Here is a 14,453-nt window from a genome sequence, read left to right as displayed (position 1 = left end):
TTTAAGTTTGCCCTTTAGAAACTTCTAGAAAGTCACAGTCTAGAAGGACATTGGAATTGTATACATTGATGTTTTTGCATGTGGATATCCAATTCTTCCATGCTGCCTGGTATGTATGGTCATTTCAGGTCAGAGAATAAGTAGGTTCTGGCTACTCTATCTTAACTGAAAGTAGAAGTCTGGACCTAATTTCTAAATTTGTTTTTCCCACTTTAAATTGGCTTTATGAACTTAGTCATCATCATTATTTCCATGTTGCTGAAGTTCAGGGAAGCTGAACAATTTGCCCGATTCACAGAGTTGTTGCAGTGGTAAGTGATAGTGAGACAAGTTTGCAAAACCAATAGTGCAGCAGCTGATAAATAAAGACTTTAATCAATTTAAGATTATTTATTAAATTAACTGTACTACCATAACAAGTGTCCCTCTGCAGTATATTCAACATCCATAAGCACTGCCTTGAAAAGTCTCTACTTTTATTTCCTTACCCAGGACATACTGAAGAGTGTTTTCTCAGCCTGATCAGGGGGCCCCATTTGTATCCCAGCATTAGCTGTTGATTGACACTTATCCGCAACCTGTGAACTTCATTCACAGGTTGCTAAATTACTGCTTCCAGAAAGGGACAGATGACGACAACATTTCACTGACATAGAGCTCACTCAATAAAAATAAAAGAAGCCTTAGAGAATAAGCGTTTGGAAGAATCATAAATAAGTATATATTTTAGACAGGCTTTGATTTTCCTAATGTCAGGAGCAGTGAGTTAATGCTAAGAAATAAACATCTTTAGTTATTAAACAGGCTATTAGCAGAACAGAACTGTTCTCATCACTTTCCATAGAAGGGAGTGAATCTATTACTTTTGAATGCAGCTGTATTAACAAAAACATCAATTATTTATATTAAGATATTTCCCAGAGCTCTACTTTTGTTTATAAAAATAAGGCCCTATGTGGGTTGTGGAATTTTATCTTTTCCTCCTTGAAACACTTCCAACAGCAATCTAACTGTGACCCATAAGGATATGGGGGGCTTATTTCATGAGATGGTATATACGGGATTTCACTGGCTTTTTAGAACCAGAGATGATGCTCTGAGCTGAACACCAAGATGTCTCTAACAACCTGGAGTCTAACTCTGTGTGTTTTTGTGAAGCAGCGAATACAGGAGTAGAAATCTAGAATCTCAGAGTCAGAAGTGAGGATGCTTACCATAGTGGGAAATTCATCCGGCTACCCCCTCTCTCTCCCCACCTCTTCACGGTCAAAACTTTGCAAGAGAGCTTTTCCCTTCCACACCTCTTCATCACTTCTCAGCTCACTCATGATAGCACTCTGTCACTGTACCCTAACTCCCTCCCCAAAGTCAGCAACAATCTCCATGTCACTAAACCAAGGGATATTCAACAATTAGAAGATCCAGGCATACTTCATTTTACTGTGCTTCCCTTCATTGTGCTTAGCAGATACTATGTTTTTTACAAATTAGAAGGTTTGTGGCAACCCTGTGTTGAGCAAGACTATAGGCACCATTTTTCCAACATCATTTGCTCACTTCGTGTCTCTGTGTCACATTTTGGTAACTCTCACAATATTTCAAAATTTTCCATTATTACTATATTTGTTACGGTGCTCTGTGATCAGTGATCTTTGACGTCATTACCGTCATCGTTTTAGCATTTTTTAGCACTAAAATGTTTTTAAATTTAAAAAAGGGGATACATTTTCATCATCCTCTAACCTGACCCATCAAAAGAATATTCCACTATGACCAACTCTACTTCTCAGAACATTCTGTTCCGTGGTTTCCAGGACCCACGTTGCACTTTCTTTCTTTTATTTATTTTTTTCTCTTGGCACTCTTTATCAGATTCCATTTTAGATCTGTCTGCCTCTAAATTCAATAATTAAATGCTGGTGACGATCATCCTAAGTGTTCTTCTTTCCTCATGCTTTGCACTCTCCCTGAAGGAAGTCATCACTCCCATGCCTTCAACTGCCGTCTATATGCAGGTGACTCACCTGCCTCCCCTCTAAGCTGTGGGCTCCCTTACCCAGGTGTCCCACTGACATCCCCACATGATGTCTCAAAGGAATTCCATACTTATCATGTCCAGGTCAATATGAAAATGAAAGAATCTTTTTAAAAAGAAAAACTGATGTTATTCTTATTTTCCCAGCTTAAAGTAAACACTAACATGATTCATGATTATTCAGCGGCTGAATAATCTAGCCACTGTTTTTGTCTCCAGCCTCAACTCACCCCACACCTCCTTCTCTCTTTGCTTCAAGAACACTAACCGCGCCACACTGCTTCACGCCTCTCACATTTGCTCCACGCCCTCCTGCTATGGCAACTTCTACCTGATCCACTTCTCTCTCTCTCCTCCCCCCATCACCTCCTAGTTAACTGGTACTCCTCCTCCACATCCCGGCTCCCATGTCACCGCTCAGAGTCACCCAACCTCCCAAGGTTATTATCTTCTGCTTTGTGATCTCATGAGGCAATATACCTCTGACTGGTATAATTTAATTTATATGTATAATTTCTTGATTAATGTAAACCTCCTCCCCAGTGAGAGATCCATGATGGCAGGGCCAAATCCTGCCAAGCTCTCCAGTGCATCTCAGAATTAACACCGTTGATCAGTAAAATCTGTTGGATTTATTGAATAATTGTAAACCAAGAGGCCTGGGTCCCTATCCTTGCTATATCTTTGCTGAGCTTAATGACTTCCAGCATAAAAGACTGCTGGCTAAATCGAAGAGATGTCTGTCCTTGTCATTGAAGTATATTAACACCCTGTACAAATCCTGCCCACTGGAAGGACCCAATCCATTTGCTGATTAATCATTTAAGCATGTTTTCACACTCAGGAAGCTTGGATAGAGAAAATCAATACTACTTTCTATTTCAGCTAACTCCCAAATTTCCAAACTAACTTGATTAGTTCTGCAAGTGCCCAAGGTACAGCTTCCTATAACTGAGCCTTATAACTGCATCTTTCTGGGGATTCAGAGTGTAGAAAGTGCACAGCTGATTCTCATTTGAGGATGCTCAGTGCTTACCCCAGTTGCTCTATGGTTTGGAAAACTTGAAGGAACAGCATTAATAGAGGAAAATGTGGGAAAATTGTTGACCCCCAACAATGACAAAGAAAAAAATAAACCTCTGGTTAGTATCTGCCCAAATTCCAACTTCACTGACAACTCTACCGCTTCCCTCTACTGAATATGTTACTCTTACACCATGCACTTTAGAAACAGTTCGCATACTTTTCTATAATTGTGGGATGCTAAGAATACACAACAGTTTCACAGCCATAGAAGCATTTTACCTTCATTAAACCCTATAAGGCAATCTTGTCTTTGTTCTAATTTTTTTTCAGGTTAGGAAACTGAGGATTAGAGACACCAAATGGCCCAGAGTGTATTATCCCTGTGGTGAGCCTGGTTTCAACTCAGCTGCTTTTATTCTAAGACTTCTCATTTTTTTTTCTCATTACCTTAATTTAAACTTCCTTTTTTTTAAATTGGAGTATAATTGCTTTACAATGGTGTGTTAGTTTCTGCTGTATAACAAAGTGAATCAGCTATACATATACATATATCCCCATATCCCCACCCTCTTGAGTCTCCCTCCCACCCTCCCTATCCCATTCCTCTAGGTGGTCACAAAGCACCGAGCTGGTCTCCCTGTGCTACATGGCTGCTTCCCACTAGCTATCTATTTTACATTTGGTAATGTATATATGTCCATGCCACCCTCTCACTTCGTCCCAGCTTACCCTATTTTTCTCTAATTCCTAAATTTGTATTTCTTCTTCCCACATGCACTACAAATTCCTTGGGGACGACAACAGTGGACTGTGATTCTCAAACAAGACACAAAGCAGTTTTGCTGAACTGGGTCAAGGAATATAGAAAGAACAGAGAAGGCTGCAGACACAAAACCTATTATGTCAGAGTAGAGACAACTACTGAGGCTTTAGTTTGAAGAAAACATCAAAGCGACACATGTAATTTATTTATTGCTGGATGGAATGGCCTTGGGTCAGGACCAGCTATATAATTTGCAGGGCCCTGTGCAAAATAAAAATGTGGATCCCTTGTTCAAAAAGCAGGGGAAAATATTTCTCCTTCCTTCCATGATCTTTTTCTCCACCTGTTGTGGTATTTTTTATTTGCTGCTTAATATTGGACATGTGGATATTTGCAGGTTGAATGCAGACCTGTGCCCATGGCCAGGACTCTGCTGGGGATGAAGGGTGTCACTGCAGAGGGACAAGGGAGAGGGCTGACAACATGTCCAGGAGACACAGACAGCACAGCCTATGAACAAGGCTCCCAGACCCCAGTGTATGTTCCACTGACCCATCAGATTTCACTTACAAAACATAGAGTTAAAGATAAAATTATTAAAAATTTCATAGAGCAATCGCAGAGCATTAAACTCCAAGACTGAGGGCTCCTCTGAGTGTGGAGCCCTGTACACAGTCCAGAAGCCAGCCCTGCCCCAGGTCACACGTATTAATGAAACTGGGGCAAAGTCAGAGGCTCCTGGACCACCCAGAGTCCTTACATTCTGCATGACCCATAAGAACAGCATGTGGCAGCCTTAAATAAATATGGTATTGAATCAAATTGGAGAGACTGCCAATAAAGCAGAAAAGGCAAGATGTGTTTTTTAAATCACAGTATTAAATGAAGTCAGACTTCCCCTGGAGACTCAAAAGGAACATTTTTTGGTACTTCTTTCACATTATTAGAAATAAGATGAAGTGTCAGTTGCACAAGACTTAACCTCAAATTTAACCCTCTTAAGCAATGGCAGACCAGACTGTGAGGGTACCTCCCTCACCCCTGACCTCTGCAGAGGGACAATGACCCCATCTGAAGATGGCCCAACATTTGATGAGCAGCTTCCTTCATCGTTTTCAGGGAGTGACAGACAAGGAAAATTTAAGCGCTAAAAGTCTCAAACACATTCTTGTTGGTGTCAGGGTCTTTCTGGACCCCAGGGCTACCTTTGATTGTATTGGCCAGGCACACTGATTCTACTGTTGTCCAGAGCCATTACAGGTGGAGCAGCACCTTTAAAAGGATGACGCCAGGGGAGTGATGGGGAAGAAACACTCCCAGGCTACATCTTAGCATCCTCACACCAGAAAAGGCTGTAGGTAAAATTGTGCTTACAAATTTATAGGAATTTTCTTGGAGATGAGACCCTATTCAGCCACTGCAACCACCCAGTCCTCACAGTATGGGGCTTCACTCTACACAAGAGTTATCAGTCACATTCCTGCAAAGTCAGAGACCATTTGGTGTTCATAAACTGAATTCTACTTTTAACATGGGGCAATTCAATATCTGAGGGACGCCTGAGGTAATCCTCTGGGAACCCAGACTCCCCTACTCTGAAATAGCCTCAGCTTTCAGAAAGAGGTTGAATAACCTGTCTAGATTTGCATGCTGAACTGGAGATGCCTATGGTTTCTCCTTAGAGCAGTTTTGCTCATTCTTACACATGTGATTCTTTATTTTACATGGAAAGTACTAGTTTGTTTTGCAGTCACCATGTTTCTTTCCTTAAATGCAGCCCTTTAGGTTGACTTCTCCAATATTATAAATACAGGATGTGATAAATGTCCTATTCTAGATTATGTCCAGAGTAAATGGAGGTATAAATAAATCCAATTACAAAGTGTTACGTACTGAGAGCAAAGCAAAAACAACCATTGCATGAGAAATGTTTCTGTTCACTCTATGCAGAAGAAAGGGTGTTTGCACCCAGGAAAGACACTAGTGCAAAACTACAAACTAGGCAAAGTGAGCTTCTAAATTCATTTTCCTTCTAATTTGGGGTTAGTCTTAAATTGTTTGTTTCTTATGGAATGCATTAGTTTGCTAGAGATGTCGTAGCAAAGTACCACAGTCTAGGTGACAACAGAAATTACTTTTCTCACACTTCTGGAGGCTAGAAGTCTGAGATCAAGGCATCGGCAGGGTTGGTTTCTTCTGAGGCTTCTCTCTCTTAGCTTGTAGATGGCTGTCTCTCCCTATGTCTTCACGTGGTCTTCTCTCTGTAACTCTCTGTGTCCAGATTTCCTCTTCTTATAAGGGCACCAGTCATACTGGGTTAGGACCCACCCTTATGACCTCATTTTAAATGAATTACCTCATTAAAGATCCTATCTCCAAATCTGAGGTACTAGGGGTTAGGATTTCAACATGTGAATTTGGGAGGGATATAACTCAACCCATAACATGAAAGAATAGTAAACATAAGAAAAAAGTACATTTAGAAAAACTGTCTCTTCCGATTTATTGCACATATGTCTAAAACTCAAACATACTTATAGAGCAAATTTCAAAACAGAGAAAAAAATTTTTTCTTTCTATAATTTTTGTTTTACAACATTGTTGCCATACTGATAGGCTTTATGCTAAAATGGGCCTGATTTCTACAGCTTACACTGAGGGAAATGAAGGGCCCATTATGAAAAATGTCTAGTAACTTTAATAGGAGGAGAGTTCTCATAGTCAACTCATGTAATATGAATTTTCCTGGGTTTTCACTTTGAGGAAATGTTCTGAAGCTATCAAGGTTTCTGTTAGTCAGTGCAGGCTGAGCAAAGCAGAAAATACTGCCTATTTCTAAAAACTAATATATGGTCTGATATATTATCTGATTATATTATATGGTCTGATTATATTATATGGTCTGATATACTATCATTGTATCCCAAAGATACAATGAATTCCTACCAATGCTAACACAAGAGAAGATCAGGCAGTTGGCACTGGAGTTGGTTGCAGATGAACCCCTGGAAATGCACCTTCCTCTCCTCCATTCATGGTTTGCATCATCAGCTGCAAGGGAAGGATGACACCTTGAAGAGTCTTTCTTTGAGGCACAGGTGATTACTGAGCTGGCTCCATTGAATGTCCATGCTTCTCCGATTGATGTGAGCCTTCCTGACTCCCCAACCTTTCACTGGGTGAAATCCCTATTTTAAAAGCTCTCATAAAACCATTTCCCTTTGTAATATAAATAACAATTTATGAGTGTACATTTAATGCCATGGTAATTTGCTAATTCTACCTCCATCACTAGTCTATAAGCCCCAGGACTGCAGGGACTATGTATGTTTCATTTACCTTTATGACTCTCATCAACCAGGCCCAGAGATGTGAAAGCAAATTCTGGAAACAAGCGGTGCCAACAGGACTCTGAATGGTTATTGCTCTTGCTAAGTGACAATAGTTTTAAATCCAGCAAACAGCTTCCTAATTACTCCTAATTAGACAAACTACAAATGTCATTCTTTCTCTTCATGGACTAACTCAAACCCAGAATAATGAATATGTACTTCAAAAATATTTATATGCATAATAATACATAAAACCTCATGGGCTTATAAATTCGTATATAATTTAAAATCCTAAAAACGTCTCACAACTTATTTTCTTGTGATATTTTTTCTCTGAATTCTTGTGGCACTCTCAACACAGCTTGAATATTGAAGAAGTATCCATTGTTCACTTTCTCATGTATCATCACTATCATAATATAAAATAATAATAAGCCCTATTATCCTAACGCACTCCTGAGCCTTCAGAAAATACACAGAAAATATTTATGGTATCTAAGCTGGAAATCTAACTAGTGATTAGATCCCCTCCCCAATATCTCCAATAAAGAAATATGGCTAATGGCACTATCTCTAGCAAACTCCATTTAATCTCTCATCAGAATCCCAGACCCACATATTCTGTTGGGCACTTCTACTTGTAGCCCTGCCAAATCTGGTCTCCTGCCTGTTTTTGTAAATAAAGTTTTATTTGAGCACAACCCCATTCACTCATTTACATATTGTTCCAGGACTGCTTTCATGCCACAATGGCAGAACTAAGTAATTGTCAGAGGCCATATGACCCCCAAAGCTAAAAATATTTATCACCTGGCTTTTCACAGTTTAAATGATCTGCTTGCTACTTACACCCTGAATTTCCATTTTTTTATCCATAAAATGGGGATAATAAGGTCTATCTCATAATGAAGTTAAGATTTTAAATACAGTACTGTTCTCAAATCACTTTGCAGGTGCCTGGAGCATAATAAGCACTCACACGTGATGGGTCTTCATTTTAATCTTATTCCTTCCCCATTTGTCTGCCTCATAAGCCCCTATTCACATTTCAAGACTCAGACCACACCTCTTCAAGAATACTCTCTGACTTGCCTTCCGCCATCCCACCCCTTCCTCAGTCTTCCACTGTGCTCCCCCATCACCTGAGGACACCTTCATATTAGCTCTTCCTTCATTATACAGTCTTCTGCCTCCTCTCAGAAGACCATGAACATCTTGAGGGCAGGGGCTGTGCCTCACTGATTCAGAATCCACAGAGCCAGAGTCTTGTCCACTGCCAGCTTGCAGTGCCTGTGAGCTGCTCATGGGAGGCTACAGAATGTCAGCATCCAGAAGATGTTCATTCATAGACAGGGAGGTTTCCGGGGCATTGGCGTTTTTTGGCTTGATGGAGGTTACTCACTCAACTGACTTCCAAATCAGTATTTGGAAGTTATATTTTGGCAGCTGAGCTCTGATCAACATGACAGCTCATAAACCAGGCGCCCACTGAGGACTCTGGATCCAAATAAGTGTGATGTGTGTGATGCATCCAAGCCCCAAATCACACTATCAGCAGGTGACCTTAATTTTAGCTCCTTAAGTGTGATGTGTGTGATGCATCCAAGCCCCAAATCACACTATCAGCAGGTGACCTTGATTTTAGCTCCTTTGTGTGGTTTCACATCCATTCCTTCTCAATGAATCGTAAATGGGCAGAAAAGTGCCAACTGCTTATTTGTTTGTTTAAAGAATATCTTATATATAGTAGTGTGTATGACATATACACACTACTATAATAAAATAGATAACTAATAAGAACCTACTGTATAGCACAGGGAACTCTACTCAATACTCTGTAATGACCTATATGGGAATAGGATTTAAAAAGAGTGGATATATGTATACGTAACTGATTTTACTTTGCTGTACAGCAGAAACTAACACAACATTGTAAATCAACTATAGTCCGATTAAAATTAATTTTTAAAAAATATTGCCACCAAGAAACTGGTATTTAGGGCCAATCTGAGAAGTACTCACACTAAAGTCAAGATAAAAATATGAAGGACTCCCTTTTGCTTGCTTGTTTGTTTGTTTTTGAATCTGCCAATTTTTCCAAATTTCCAAGAATGACAAACACAAAGTGGGGCTCATTTCCCATCTTTCCATCTAGAATTTCAGAAGAGATTCTCACTATTTTGGCCATTTTGCTCCCTCTAGAAAGATCACTATCTCCAGGATTAAGAATAGGCTATTTGGGCTTCCCTGGTGGCGCGGTGGTTGGGAGTCCACCTGCCGATGCAGGGGACATGGGTTCGTGCCCCAGTCCGGGAAGATCCCACGTGCCACGGAGAGGCTAGGCCGCCGAGCCTGCGCGTCCGGAGCCTGTGCTCCGCAACGGGAGGGGCCACAACAGGGAGAGGCCCGCGTACCACCAAAAAAAAAAAAAAAAAGTATATCCTATTTAACCTCAAAAAACTATCGCAGTTTTAAAGTTCAGTTCTCTTAAAGAGAAGGTTGTTTTGCTTTCTCTGTTATGTCTTGTCAGGATGCCCTGACCTTTATCATCATTCGGAGAATTCTCTTGAAGGGCTAAATTTTAAAAGATATGCATAGCCTCCAAATGTTCTAGCAGAAAACTTTCAGTCTACAAAAGATCATTTGCAAAATGCTTCGCTTTTACATCCAGACAACATCAATGGCCCTTTCTCCTGACTACTCAGGATTACTTGACAATAATAGGAGCAACTATTTATCACCAGACTCCACAACTTGAGCAATACTCAGAATTGGTTCTGTCAGTTTTCAGTTAAAACTCAAGCCTAGCTTTCCTCATTCCTTGCTTCCATTCATCTTCCTTAAATCATGTCCAAAATGACCCTCTACCACCTTTCACTTGATTTCAGAGACATTGATGATATACAACACTTAACTCAAGCAAGACTTCTCTGTTTCCTTCCATTTTCTGTACAGAGAGAATGGAACCACTGATTATGCAAAAAACTTTTACCTTTATCAGGATTTTTTTGATGCTCCTACACTCTAAATGGAAAAATACTTCATGTTAGAAATTTCAAATACCTCTCCTCTATTATTCTTGCAAAGACAAATTGAAAGGCTTATTACATTTGGGTTCTAATACACCATTTTATTATAAATAATGAATCCTTCTAAAAAAGGAAAAGCTGTCATTAGGATTTCTCAATAAGCTCTCATTACCCCATAGTTTATGTTTTATGCTTTATGTCTGTTGGATTTGATATCTTCTTTTTATGATGATTTGCTGTATTACAGTAGAGTGTACTTAACTCAATAAAAGTGATTTTCAAAAAATCAGGGATATAAGTCATTTAAGGTAACCACAGGATGAATTCTCTATTTACACTCAAGTCCTAATTATTGAAAGAGGTGAACGCCTAGACACACAGACATACACACACACAGATTTTCCTTAATTAGGTTCATAGAGTATTAAACATTTTCTGACATATAACATTTGCCTGTATCTTACAGATAAATATAGTATATTAATACTTTATGGTCATTCTTTCTCTTTCCTACACCCCAACCTTACTCATTCTTTATGACTTTTCCTGAGCTTGAACTGAATACTTTTTAATTTTATATGCAAATATTACTTAACAGCTACATTAAGTTTATTTTAAGCTACATCACTCATATCTAAATCAACCCATCTATACTCTTCTTTGTAATGATGTGGTTGGAATTGTGAAAACTCTATTTCTCATCTTTTCAGATGGCTTCCTGTTAAGTTCCACTAATATGGGGTGCTAGATTGAAACTGGAAGGCAGGAAGAAAAGGAAAAGGCTGATTCCTTACTGTTTTTCTGCTCTTCTTGCCAGCATCACTCCAATTTCACTCCAGCAATGGGTCGCAGTTAGCCCCAGTCTCCAATAATTTTGGTCCTCTAGGAACCAACGTCACTGTGTTCCTTCAGAGGGACTAACACTTACTGGAAGTTGGCCATTCCCAGGGATCTGGACCCAAACTCTGTGGTGCTCAACCTCTGATCTCCTGAGGTACCAAGAGTAGCCAAGCATCGCCTCCTCTTCAGAGTTTGGAGTCTAGCTCTCCAATACCCCCTCTCTAAGCTCCTGTGCTATTAGTTGCAGCTGCATGACACCCCCTTTTCAGAGCTTTGAGTCTCATTTCTCCAGGGCATCTTCTCTAAGTTTCCAGATTCTGGAAATTCCAACCCCTTTTCTTCATGCTTCAAGCCTTAGATGTATAACTCTGTTGTACCTTAGTGTTCTATTTTAATCTTTCTATGCTCTAACACCTCTTTATCCAGTTCAATATAGTAAATTCTTTCTGTTGCCATATTTAATATGTTTCTATGTTCCTAACTGGACCCTGAGTCTGATACTATATTGGTACCAAACATAGTCCCAGGCTACAAAACTACTAAATGAGATTCATGGATTGGTTTCATTATATCCTTGGCCTTGAAAAATATGCTGAGCTCCTTGTCAATGGGAAAAGAGAACGCAGTAATTCTTGGCATGCTGTGCATCATGATTAATTAAATTGTCATCTGTGGTTAATTGTGATAAAGTATCTAAACACACTTTTGGAACCAAGTGTCTGCTCTTGATGCATATGGGATAGGATATCTTCTGTGCTGGTGAGCGTGTAGAAACAAGTGACCAGCTCAAGGCTTTAAACCCTTAGCTCGATTGATGGAAAAAGAAAAGATCTTTAATCTCTATACATCCCTAAAAGAATCCTATTTCACTAAAAACCACATTCAAAATTCAATTATGTGACTTGCAGAAATAAAAACTAGGTTGAATTCACAGACTCCCAGCACTTGACAACCCAAGGCTTGGAAAAAGTGAGAAGTATTACAGCATGCCTGGAGGCCACCTTATTTCTTTGTTTTTAATACTCATACCTGCTAGTCACAAAACTTCAGAATAAGTGAAAATGTGCAACATAATGATCTCATTGTACTTTCCAGAAAGATACTGGTATCTTGGAGTATCTGCAGAGCGATGGTAGAAGACACAATGGGTATTGATACAATTATGCAGAGATAATTGATTAAATGAGAAGAGATTCTCCCAGCAACCACAGGAAGCAGATAGTATGTCCATTCACTGATCTAAGACAATAAGTGGGAATATTTGTGGGAGGTGCCGACAGTCGTTTGAACAGTAAAAAAGGAGGGTGGGACTACTGCATCTTACGGCCCTGTATGTAGCTTTTAAGTTCCTTTTGTTTTGGTCTCTTCACTGGCACTGGTTCACTGATTCACAGGTCTAGGGCTCAGTAGACTGGCTACTACCTGATTCAAGTGGACAGATTTCTAAAATGGGCTAATTTTATTATTCTTGCAAACCTTCATGTTTGTGGGTCTTGGTATTGTACCTTACGCTTAGTAAAACACTGTTTCTTCATCATCTCCCGTCCTCAGATCTTAATCCCACTCCTTAACTAATGACACTCCTCACATCTCAATTAATTAGTTCAGGCAGGTTTACATATCATTTGATTTGCAGGTTAAACCTGTAATGATATTCCCTTTCTGAACCAACATGTCATCATTCCAATCTTTCCTGCCAAAGTCAAGAGGGAGCATGAGATGATCAAGTGTCGTCAAGCACATTGTAAACTGTAAAGCATGACCCTGCTACCCTTAGAAATAATTCATGTCATTTCCATCAGCCACTCATTCAGATATGGGGTTCCCTTCATTTCAGTCATCCAGCACATAGTCATGAAGTGACAAGAACAGCATTTGGAATATAATGGAGATAAATGCAGACCCAGTGTTGCCTTTATGGAACATGGAAATCTAACAGGAAAAATAGACATTACCAAATAACTATAGAAACACCACAGCTTCCTAGATTCTGACAAGTGCTATGATGGATAAGCAGAGGTGGGATATAGCAAGGAAACTGAGTCTGGACCTCCTGTTCTTAGTTGAGGTGGGTCGTTTTATGCCAGCAGATGTCTCAGACACAAACATTTTTAAGAAATGCAACCATTGCAGGGAAATAACAACAGCGTGAAATCCATTCTCTGTTGCAATCTGTGTGACTTAAGCCTGTGACCTAAGCTAGGAATGCAAATTCCTGAGACTGTTTCCCCATTTATCTTGACAATTAGTATGTGTTATGGACTGAATATTTGTGTCCCCCAAAATTCATGTATTGAAACCTTACTCCCCAATGTGATGGTATTAGGAGTTTGGGTCTTGGGGAGGTAATTAGGATTAGATTAAGTCATGAGGGTATAGCCCTCATGAATGGAATTAGTGCCCTTATAATAGTCACAAGATAGCTTGCTTCCTCTGATCTCTGATATGTGAGGATAGAATGAGACATTGGCAGTCTGCCACATGGAAAAGGGCTCTCACCAGAGCTCGACAATGCTGGCACTCTGATCTTGGACTTTCAGCCTCCAAGACTGTGAGAAATAAAATTCTGCTATTTATAAGCCACCCCGGTCAATGATACTTTGTCAGAGCAGTCTGAATCGACCAAGACACTGCCTACAAATGGTGGTATTGCCCTATCCATACCACCAGGGCATCTTCAAAGGAACCTATGCAGCCCTTCACTGTCCTCCAACCAGTTCTGCCTTCCACCACTATCACCCACCCAATCGCTCACTGAGCAGAGATCCAGGCAGTGATGGACTAGGAAAACTCACCAACAAGTTGAGCTCTGAGCCCAGGGCTTATACAGGCTGTATTTCTGAGGATCTTGGAGTAAGAGGATATTCTCTCTGCACATCAACTGGCACTTGCAGGAGTCCAAAAACTGAGACTTTCAGGAGTCTAAAGCCCTCCTTGATATTTCTGAGAATACCTAGGTACTGCTGCTCCTGTGGCCTCCTCTGCCTCTTGGGCTCCAGATTCCTCATTCAGGGTTTGTGTTGCTCATCACACTGACCCAGACTTAAAATTCAGTCCCTTCATCGGTTTCTCATCCACCTTCCACCCATATTCCCAACTCTCATGAAATATGCATGACTTCATAAGAGTGAATATCACATCCCACATCACAGAGTGAACAAAATGGTCTATTTTTCCTCTCTAAAGAACTTTTTGGAGTTCATGTCACTGGAGTCCAAGAGATGGTAAACACCCAAACAAAACTTCGCTTCTACCAACAAGAAAGCTTGAGGCTTGGGAGGTGGGAAAGAATGGTTGCTTTGTAAATATGGGCCTTCCATCTCTAATTTGAATGCACTTTCCATTTTTCAATCTTTCTTCTTTTCTAGTTTCACCCATTCTTGGATTAAAAAAAAAAAACAACTTTTTGGCAATCTCATCACTCAGGA

General features: G+C 40.0%; 1 long non-coding RNA gene across 1 annotated transcript in view; it reads right to left on the bottom strand.

Moving 5' to 3' along the window:
• Positions 1–14,059, bottom strand: part of LOC136793680 (uncharacterized) — a 300,761-nt gene extending 286,702 nt beyond the window's left edge. The window contains exon 1 of the long non-coding RNA XR_010839291.1: positions 13,821–14,059. This is a non-coding gene — a long non-coding RNA (uncharacterized lncRNA). The remainder of the gene's footprint in view (positions 1–13,820) is intronic.
• Between the last annotated feature and the right edge of the window lie 394 nt (positions 14,060–14,453).

Source organism: Kogia breviceps, chromosome 2, assembly GCF_026419965.1.
Source record: "Kogia breviceps isolate mKogBre1 chromosome 2, mKogBre1 haplotype 1, whole genome shotgun sequence".
Classification (NCBI taxonomy): domain Eukaryota; kingdom Metazoa; phylum Chordata; class Mammalia; order Artiodactyla; family Physeteridae; genus Kogia; species Kogia breviceps.
Note: the sequence above shows the minus strand (reverse complement) of the source record. Positions and strands in the feature narration are given on the sequence as shown.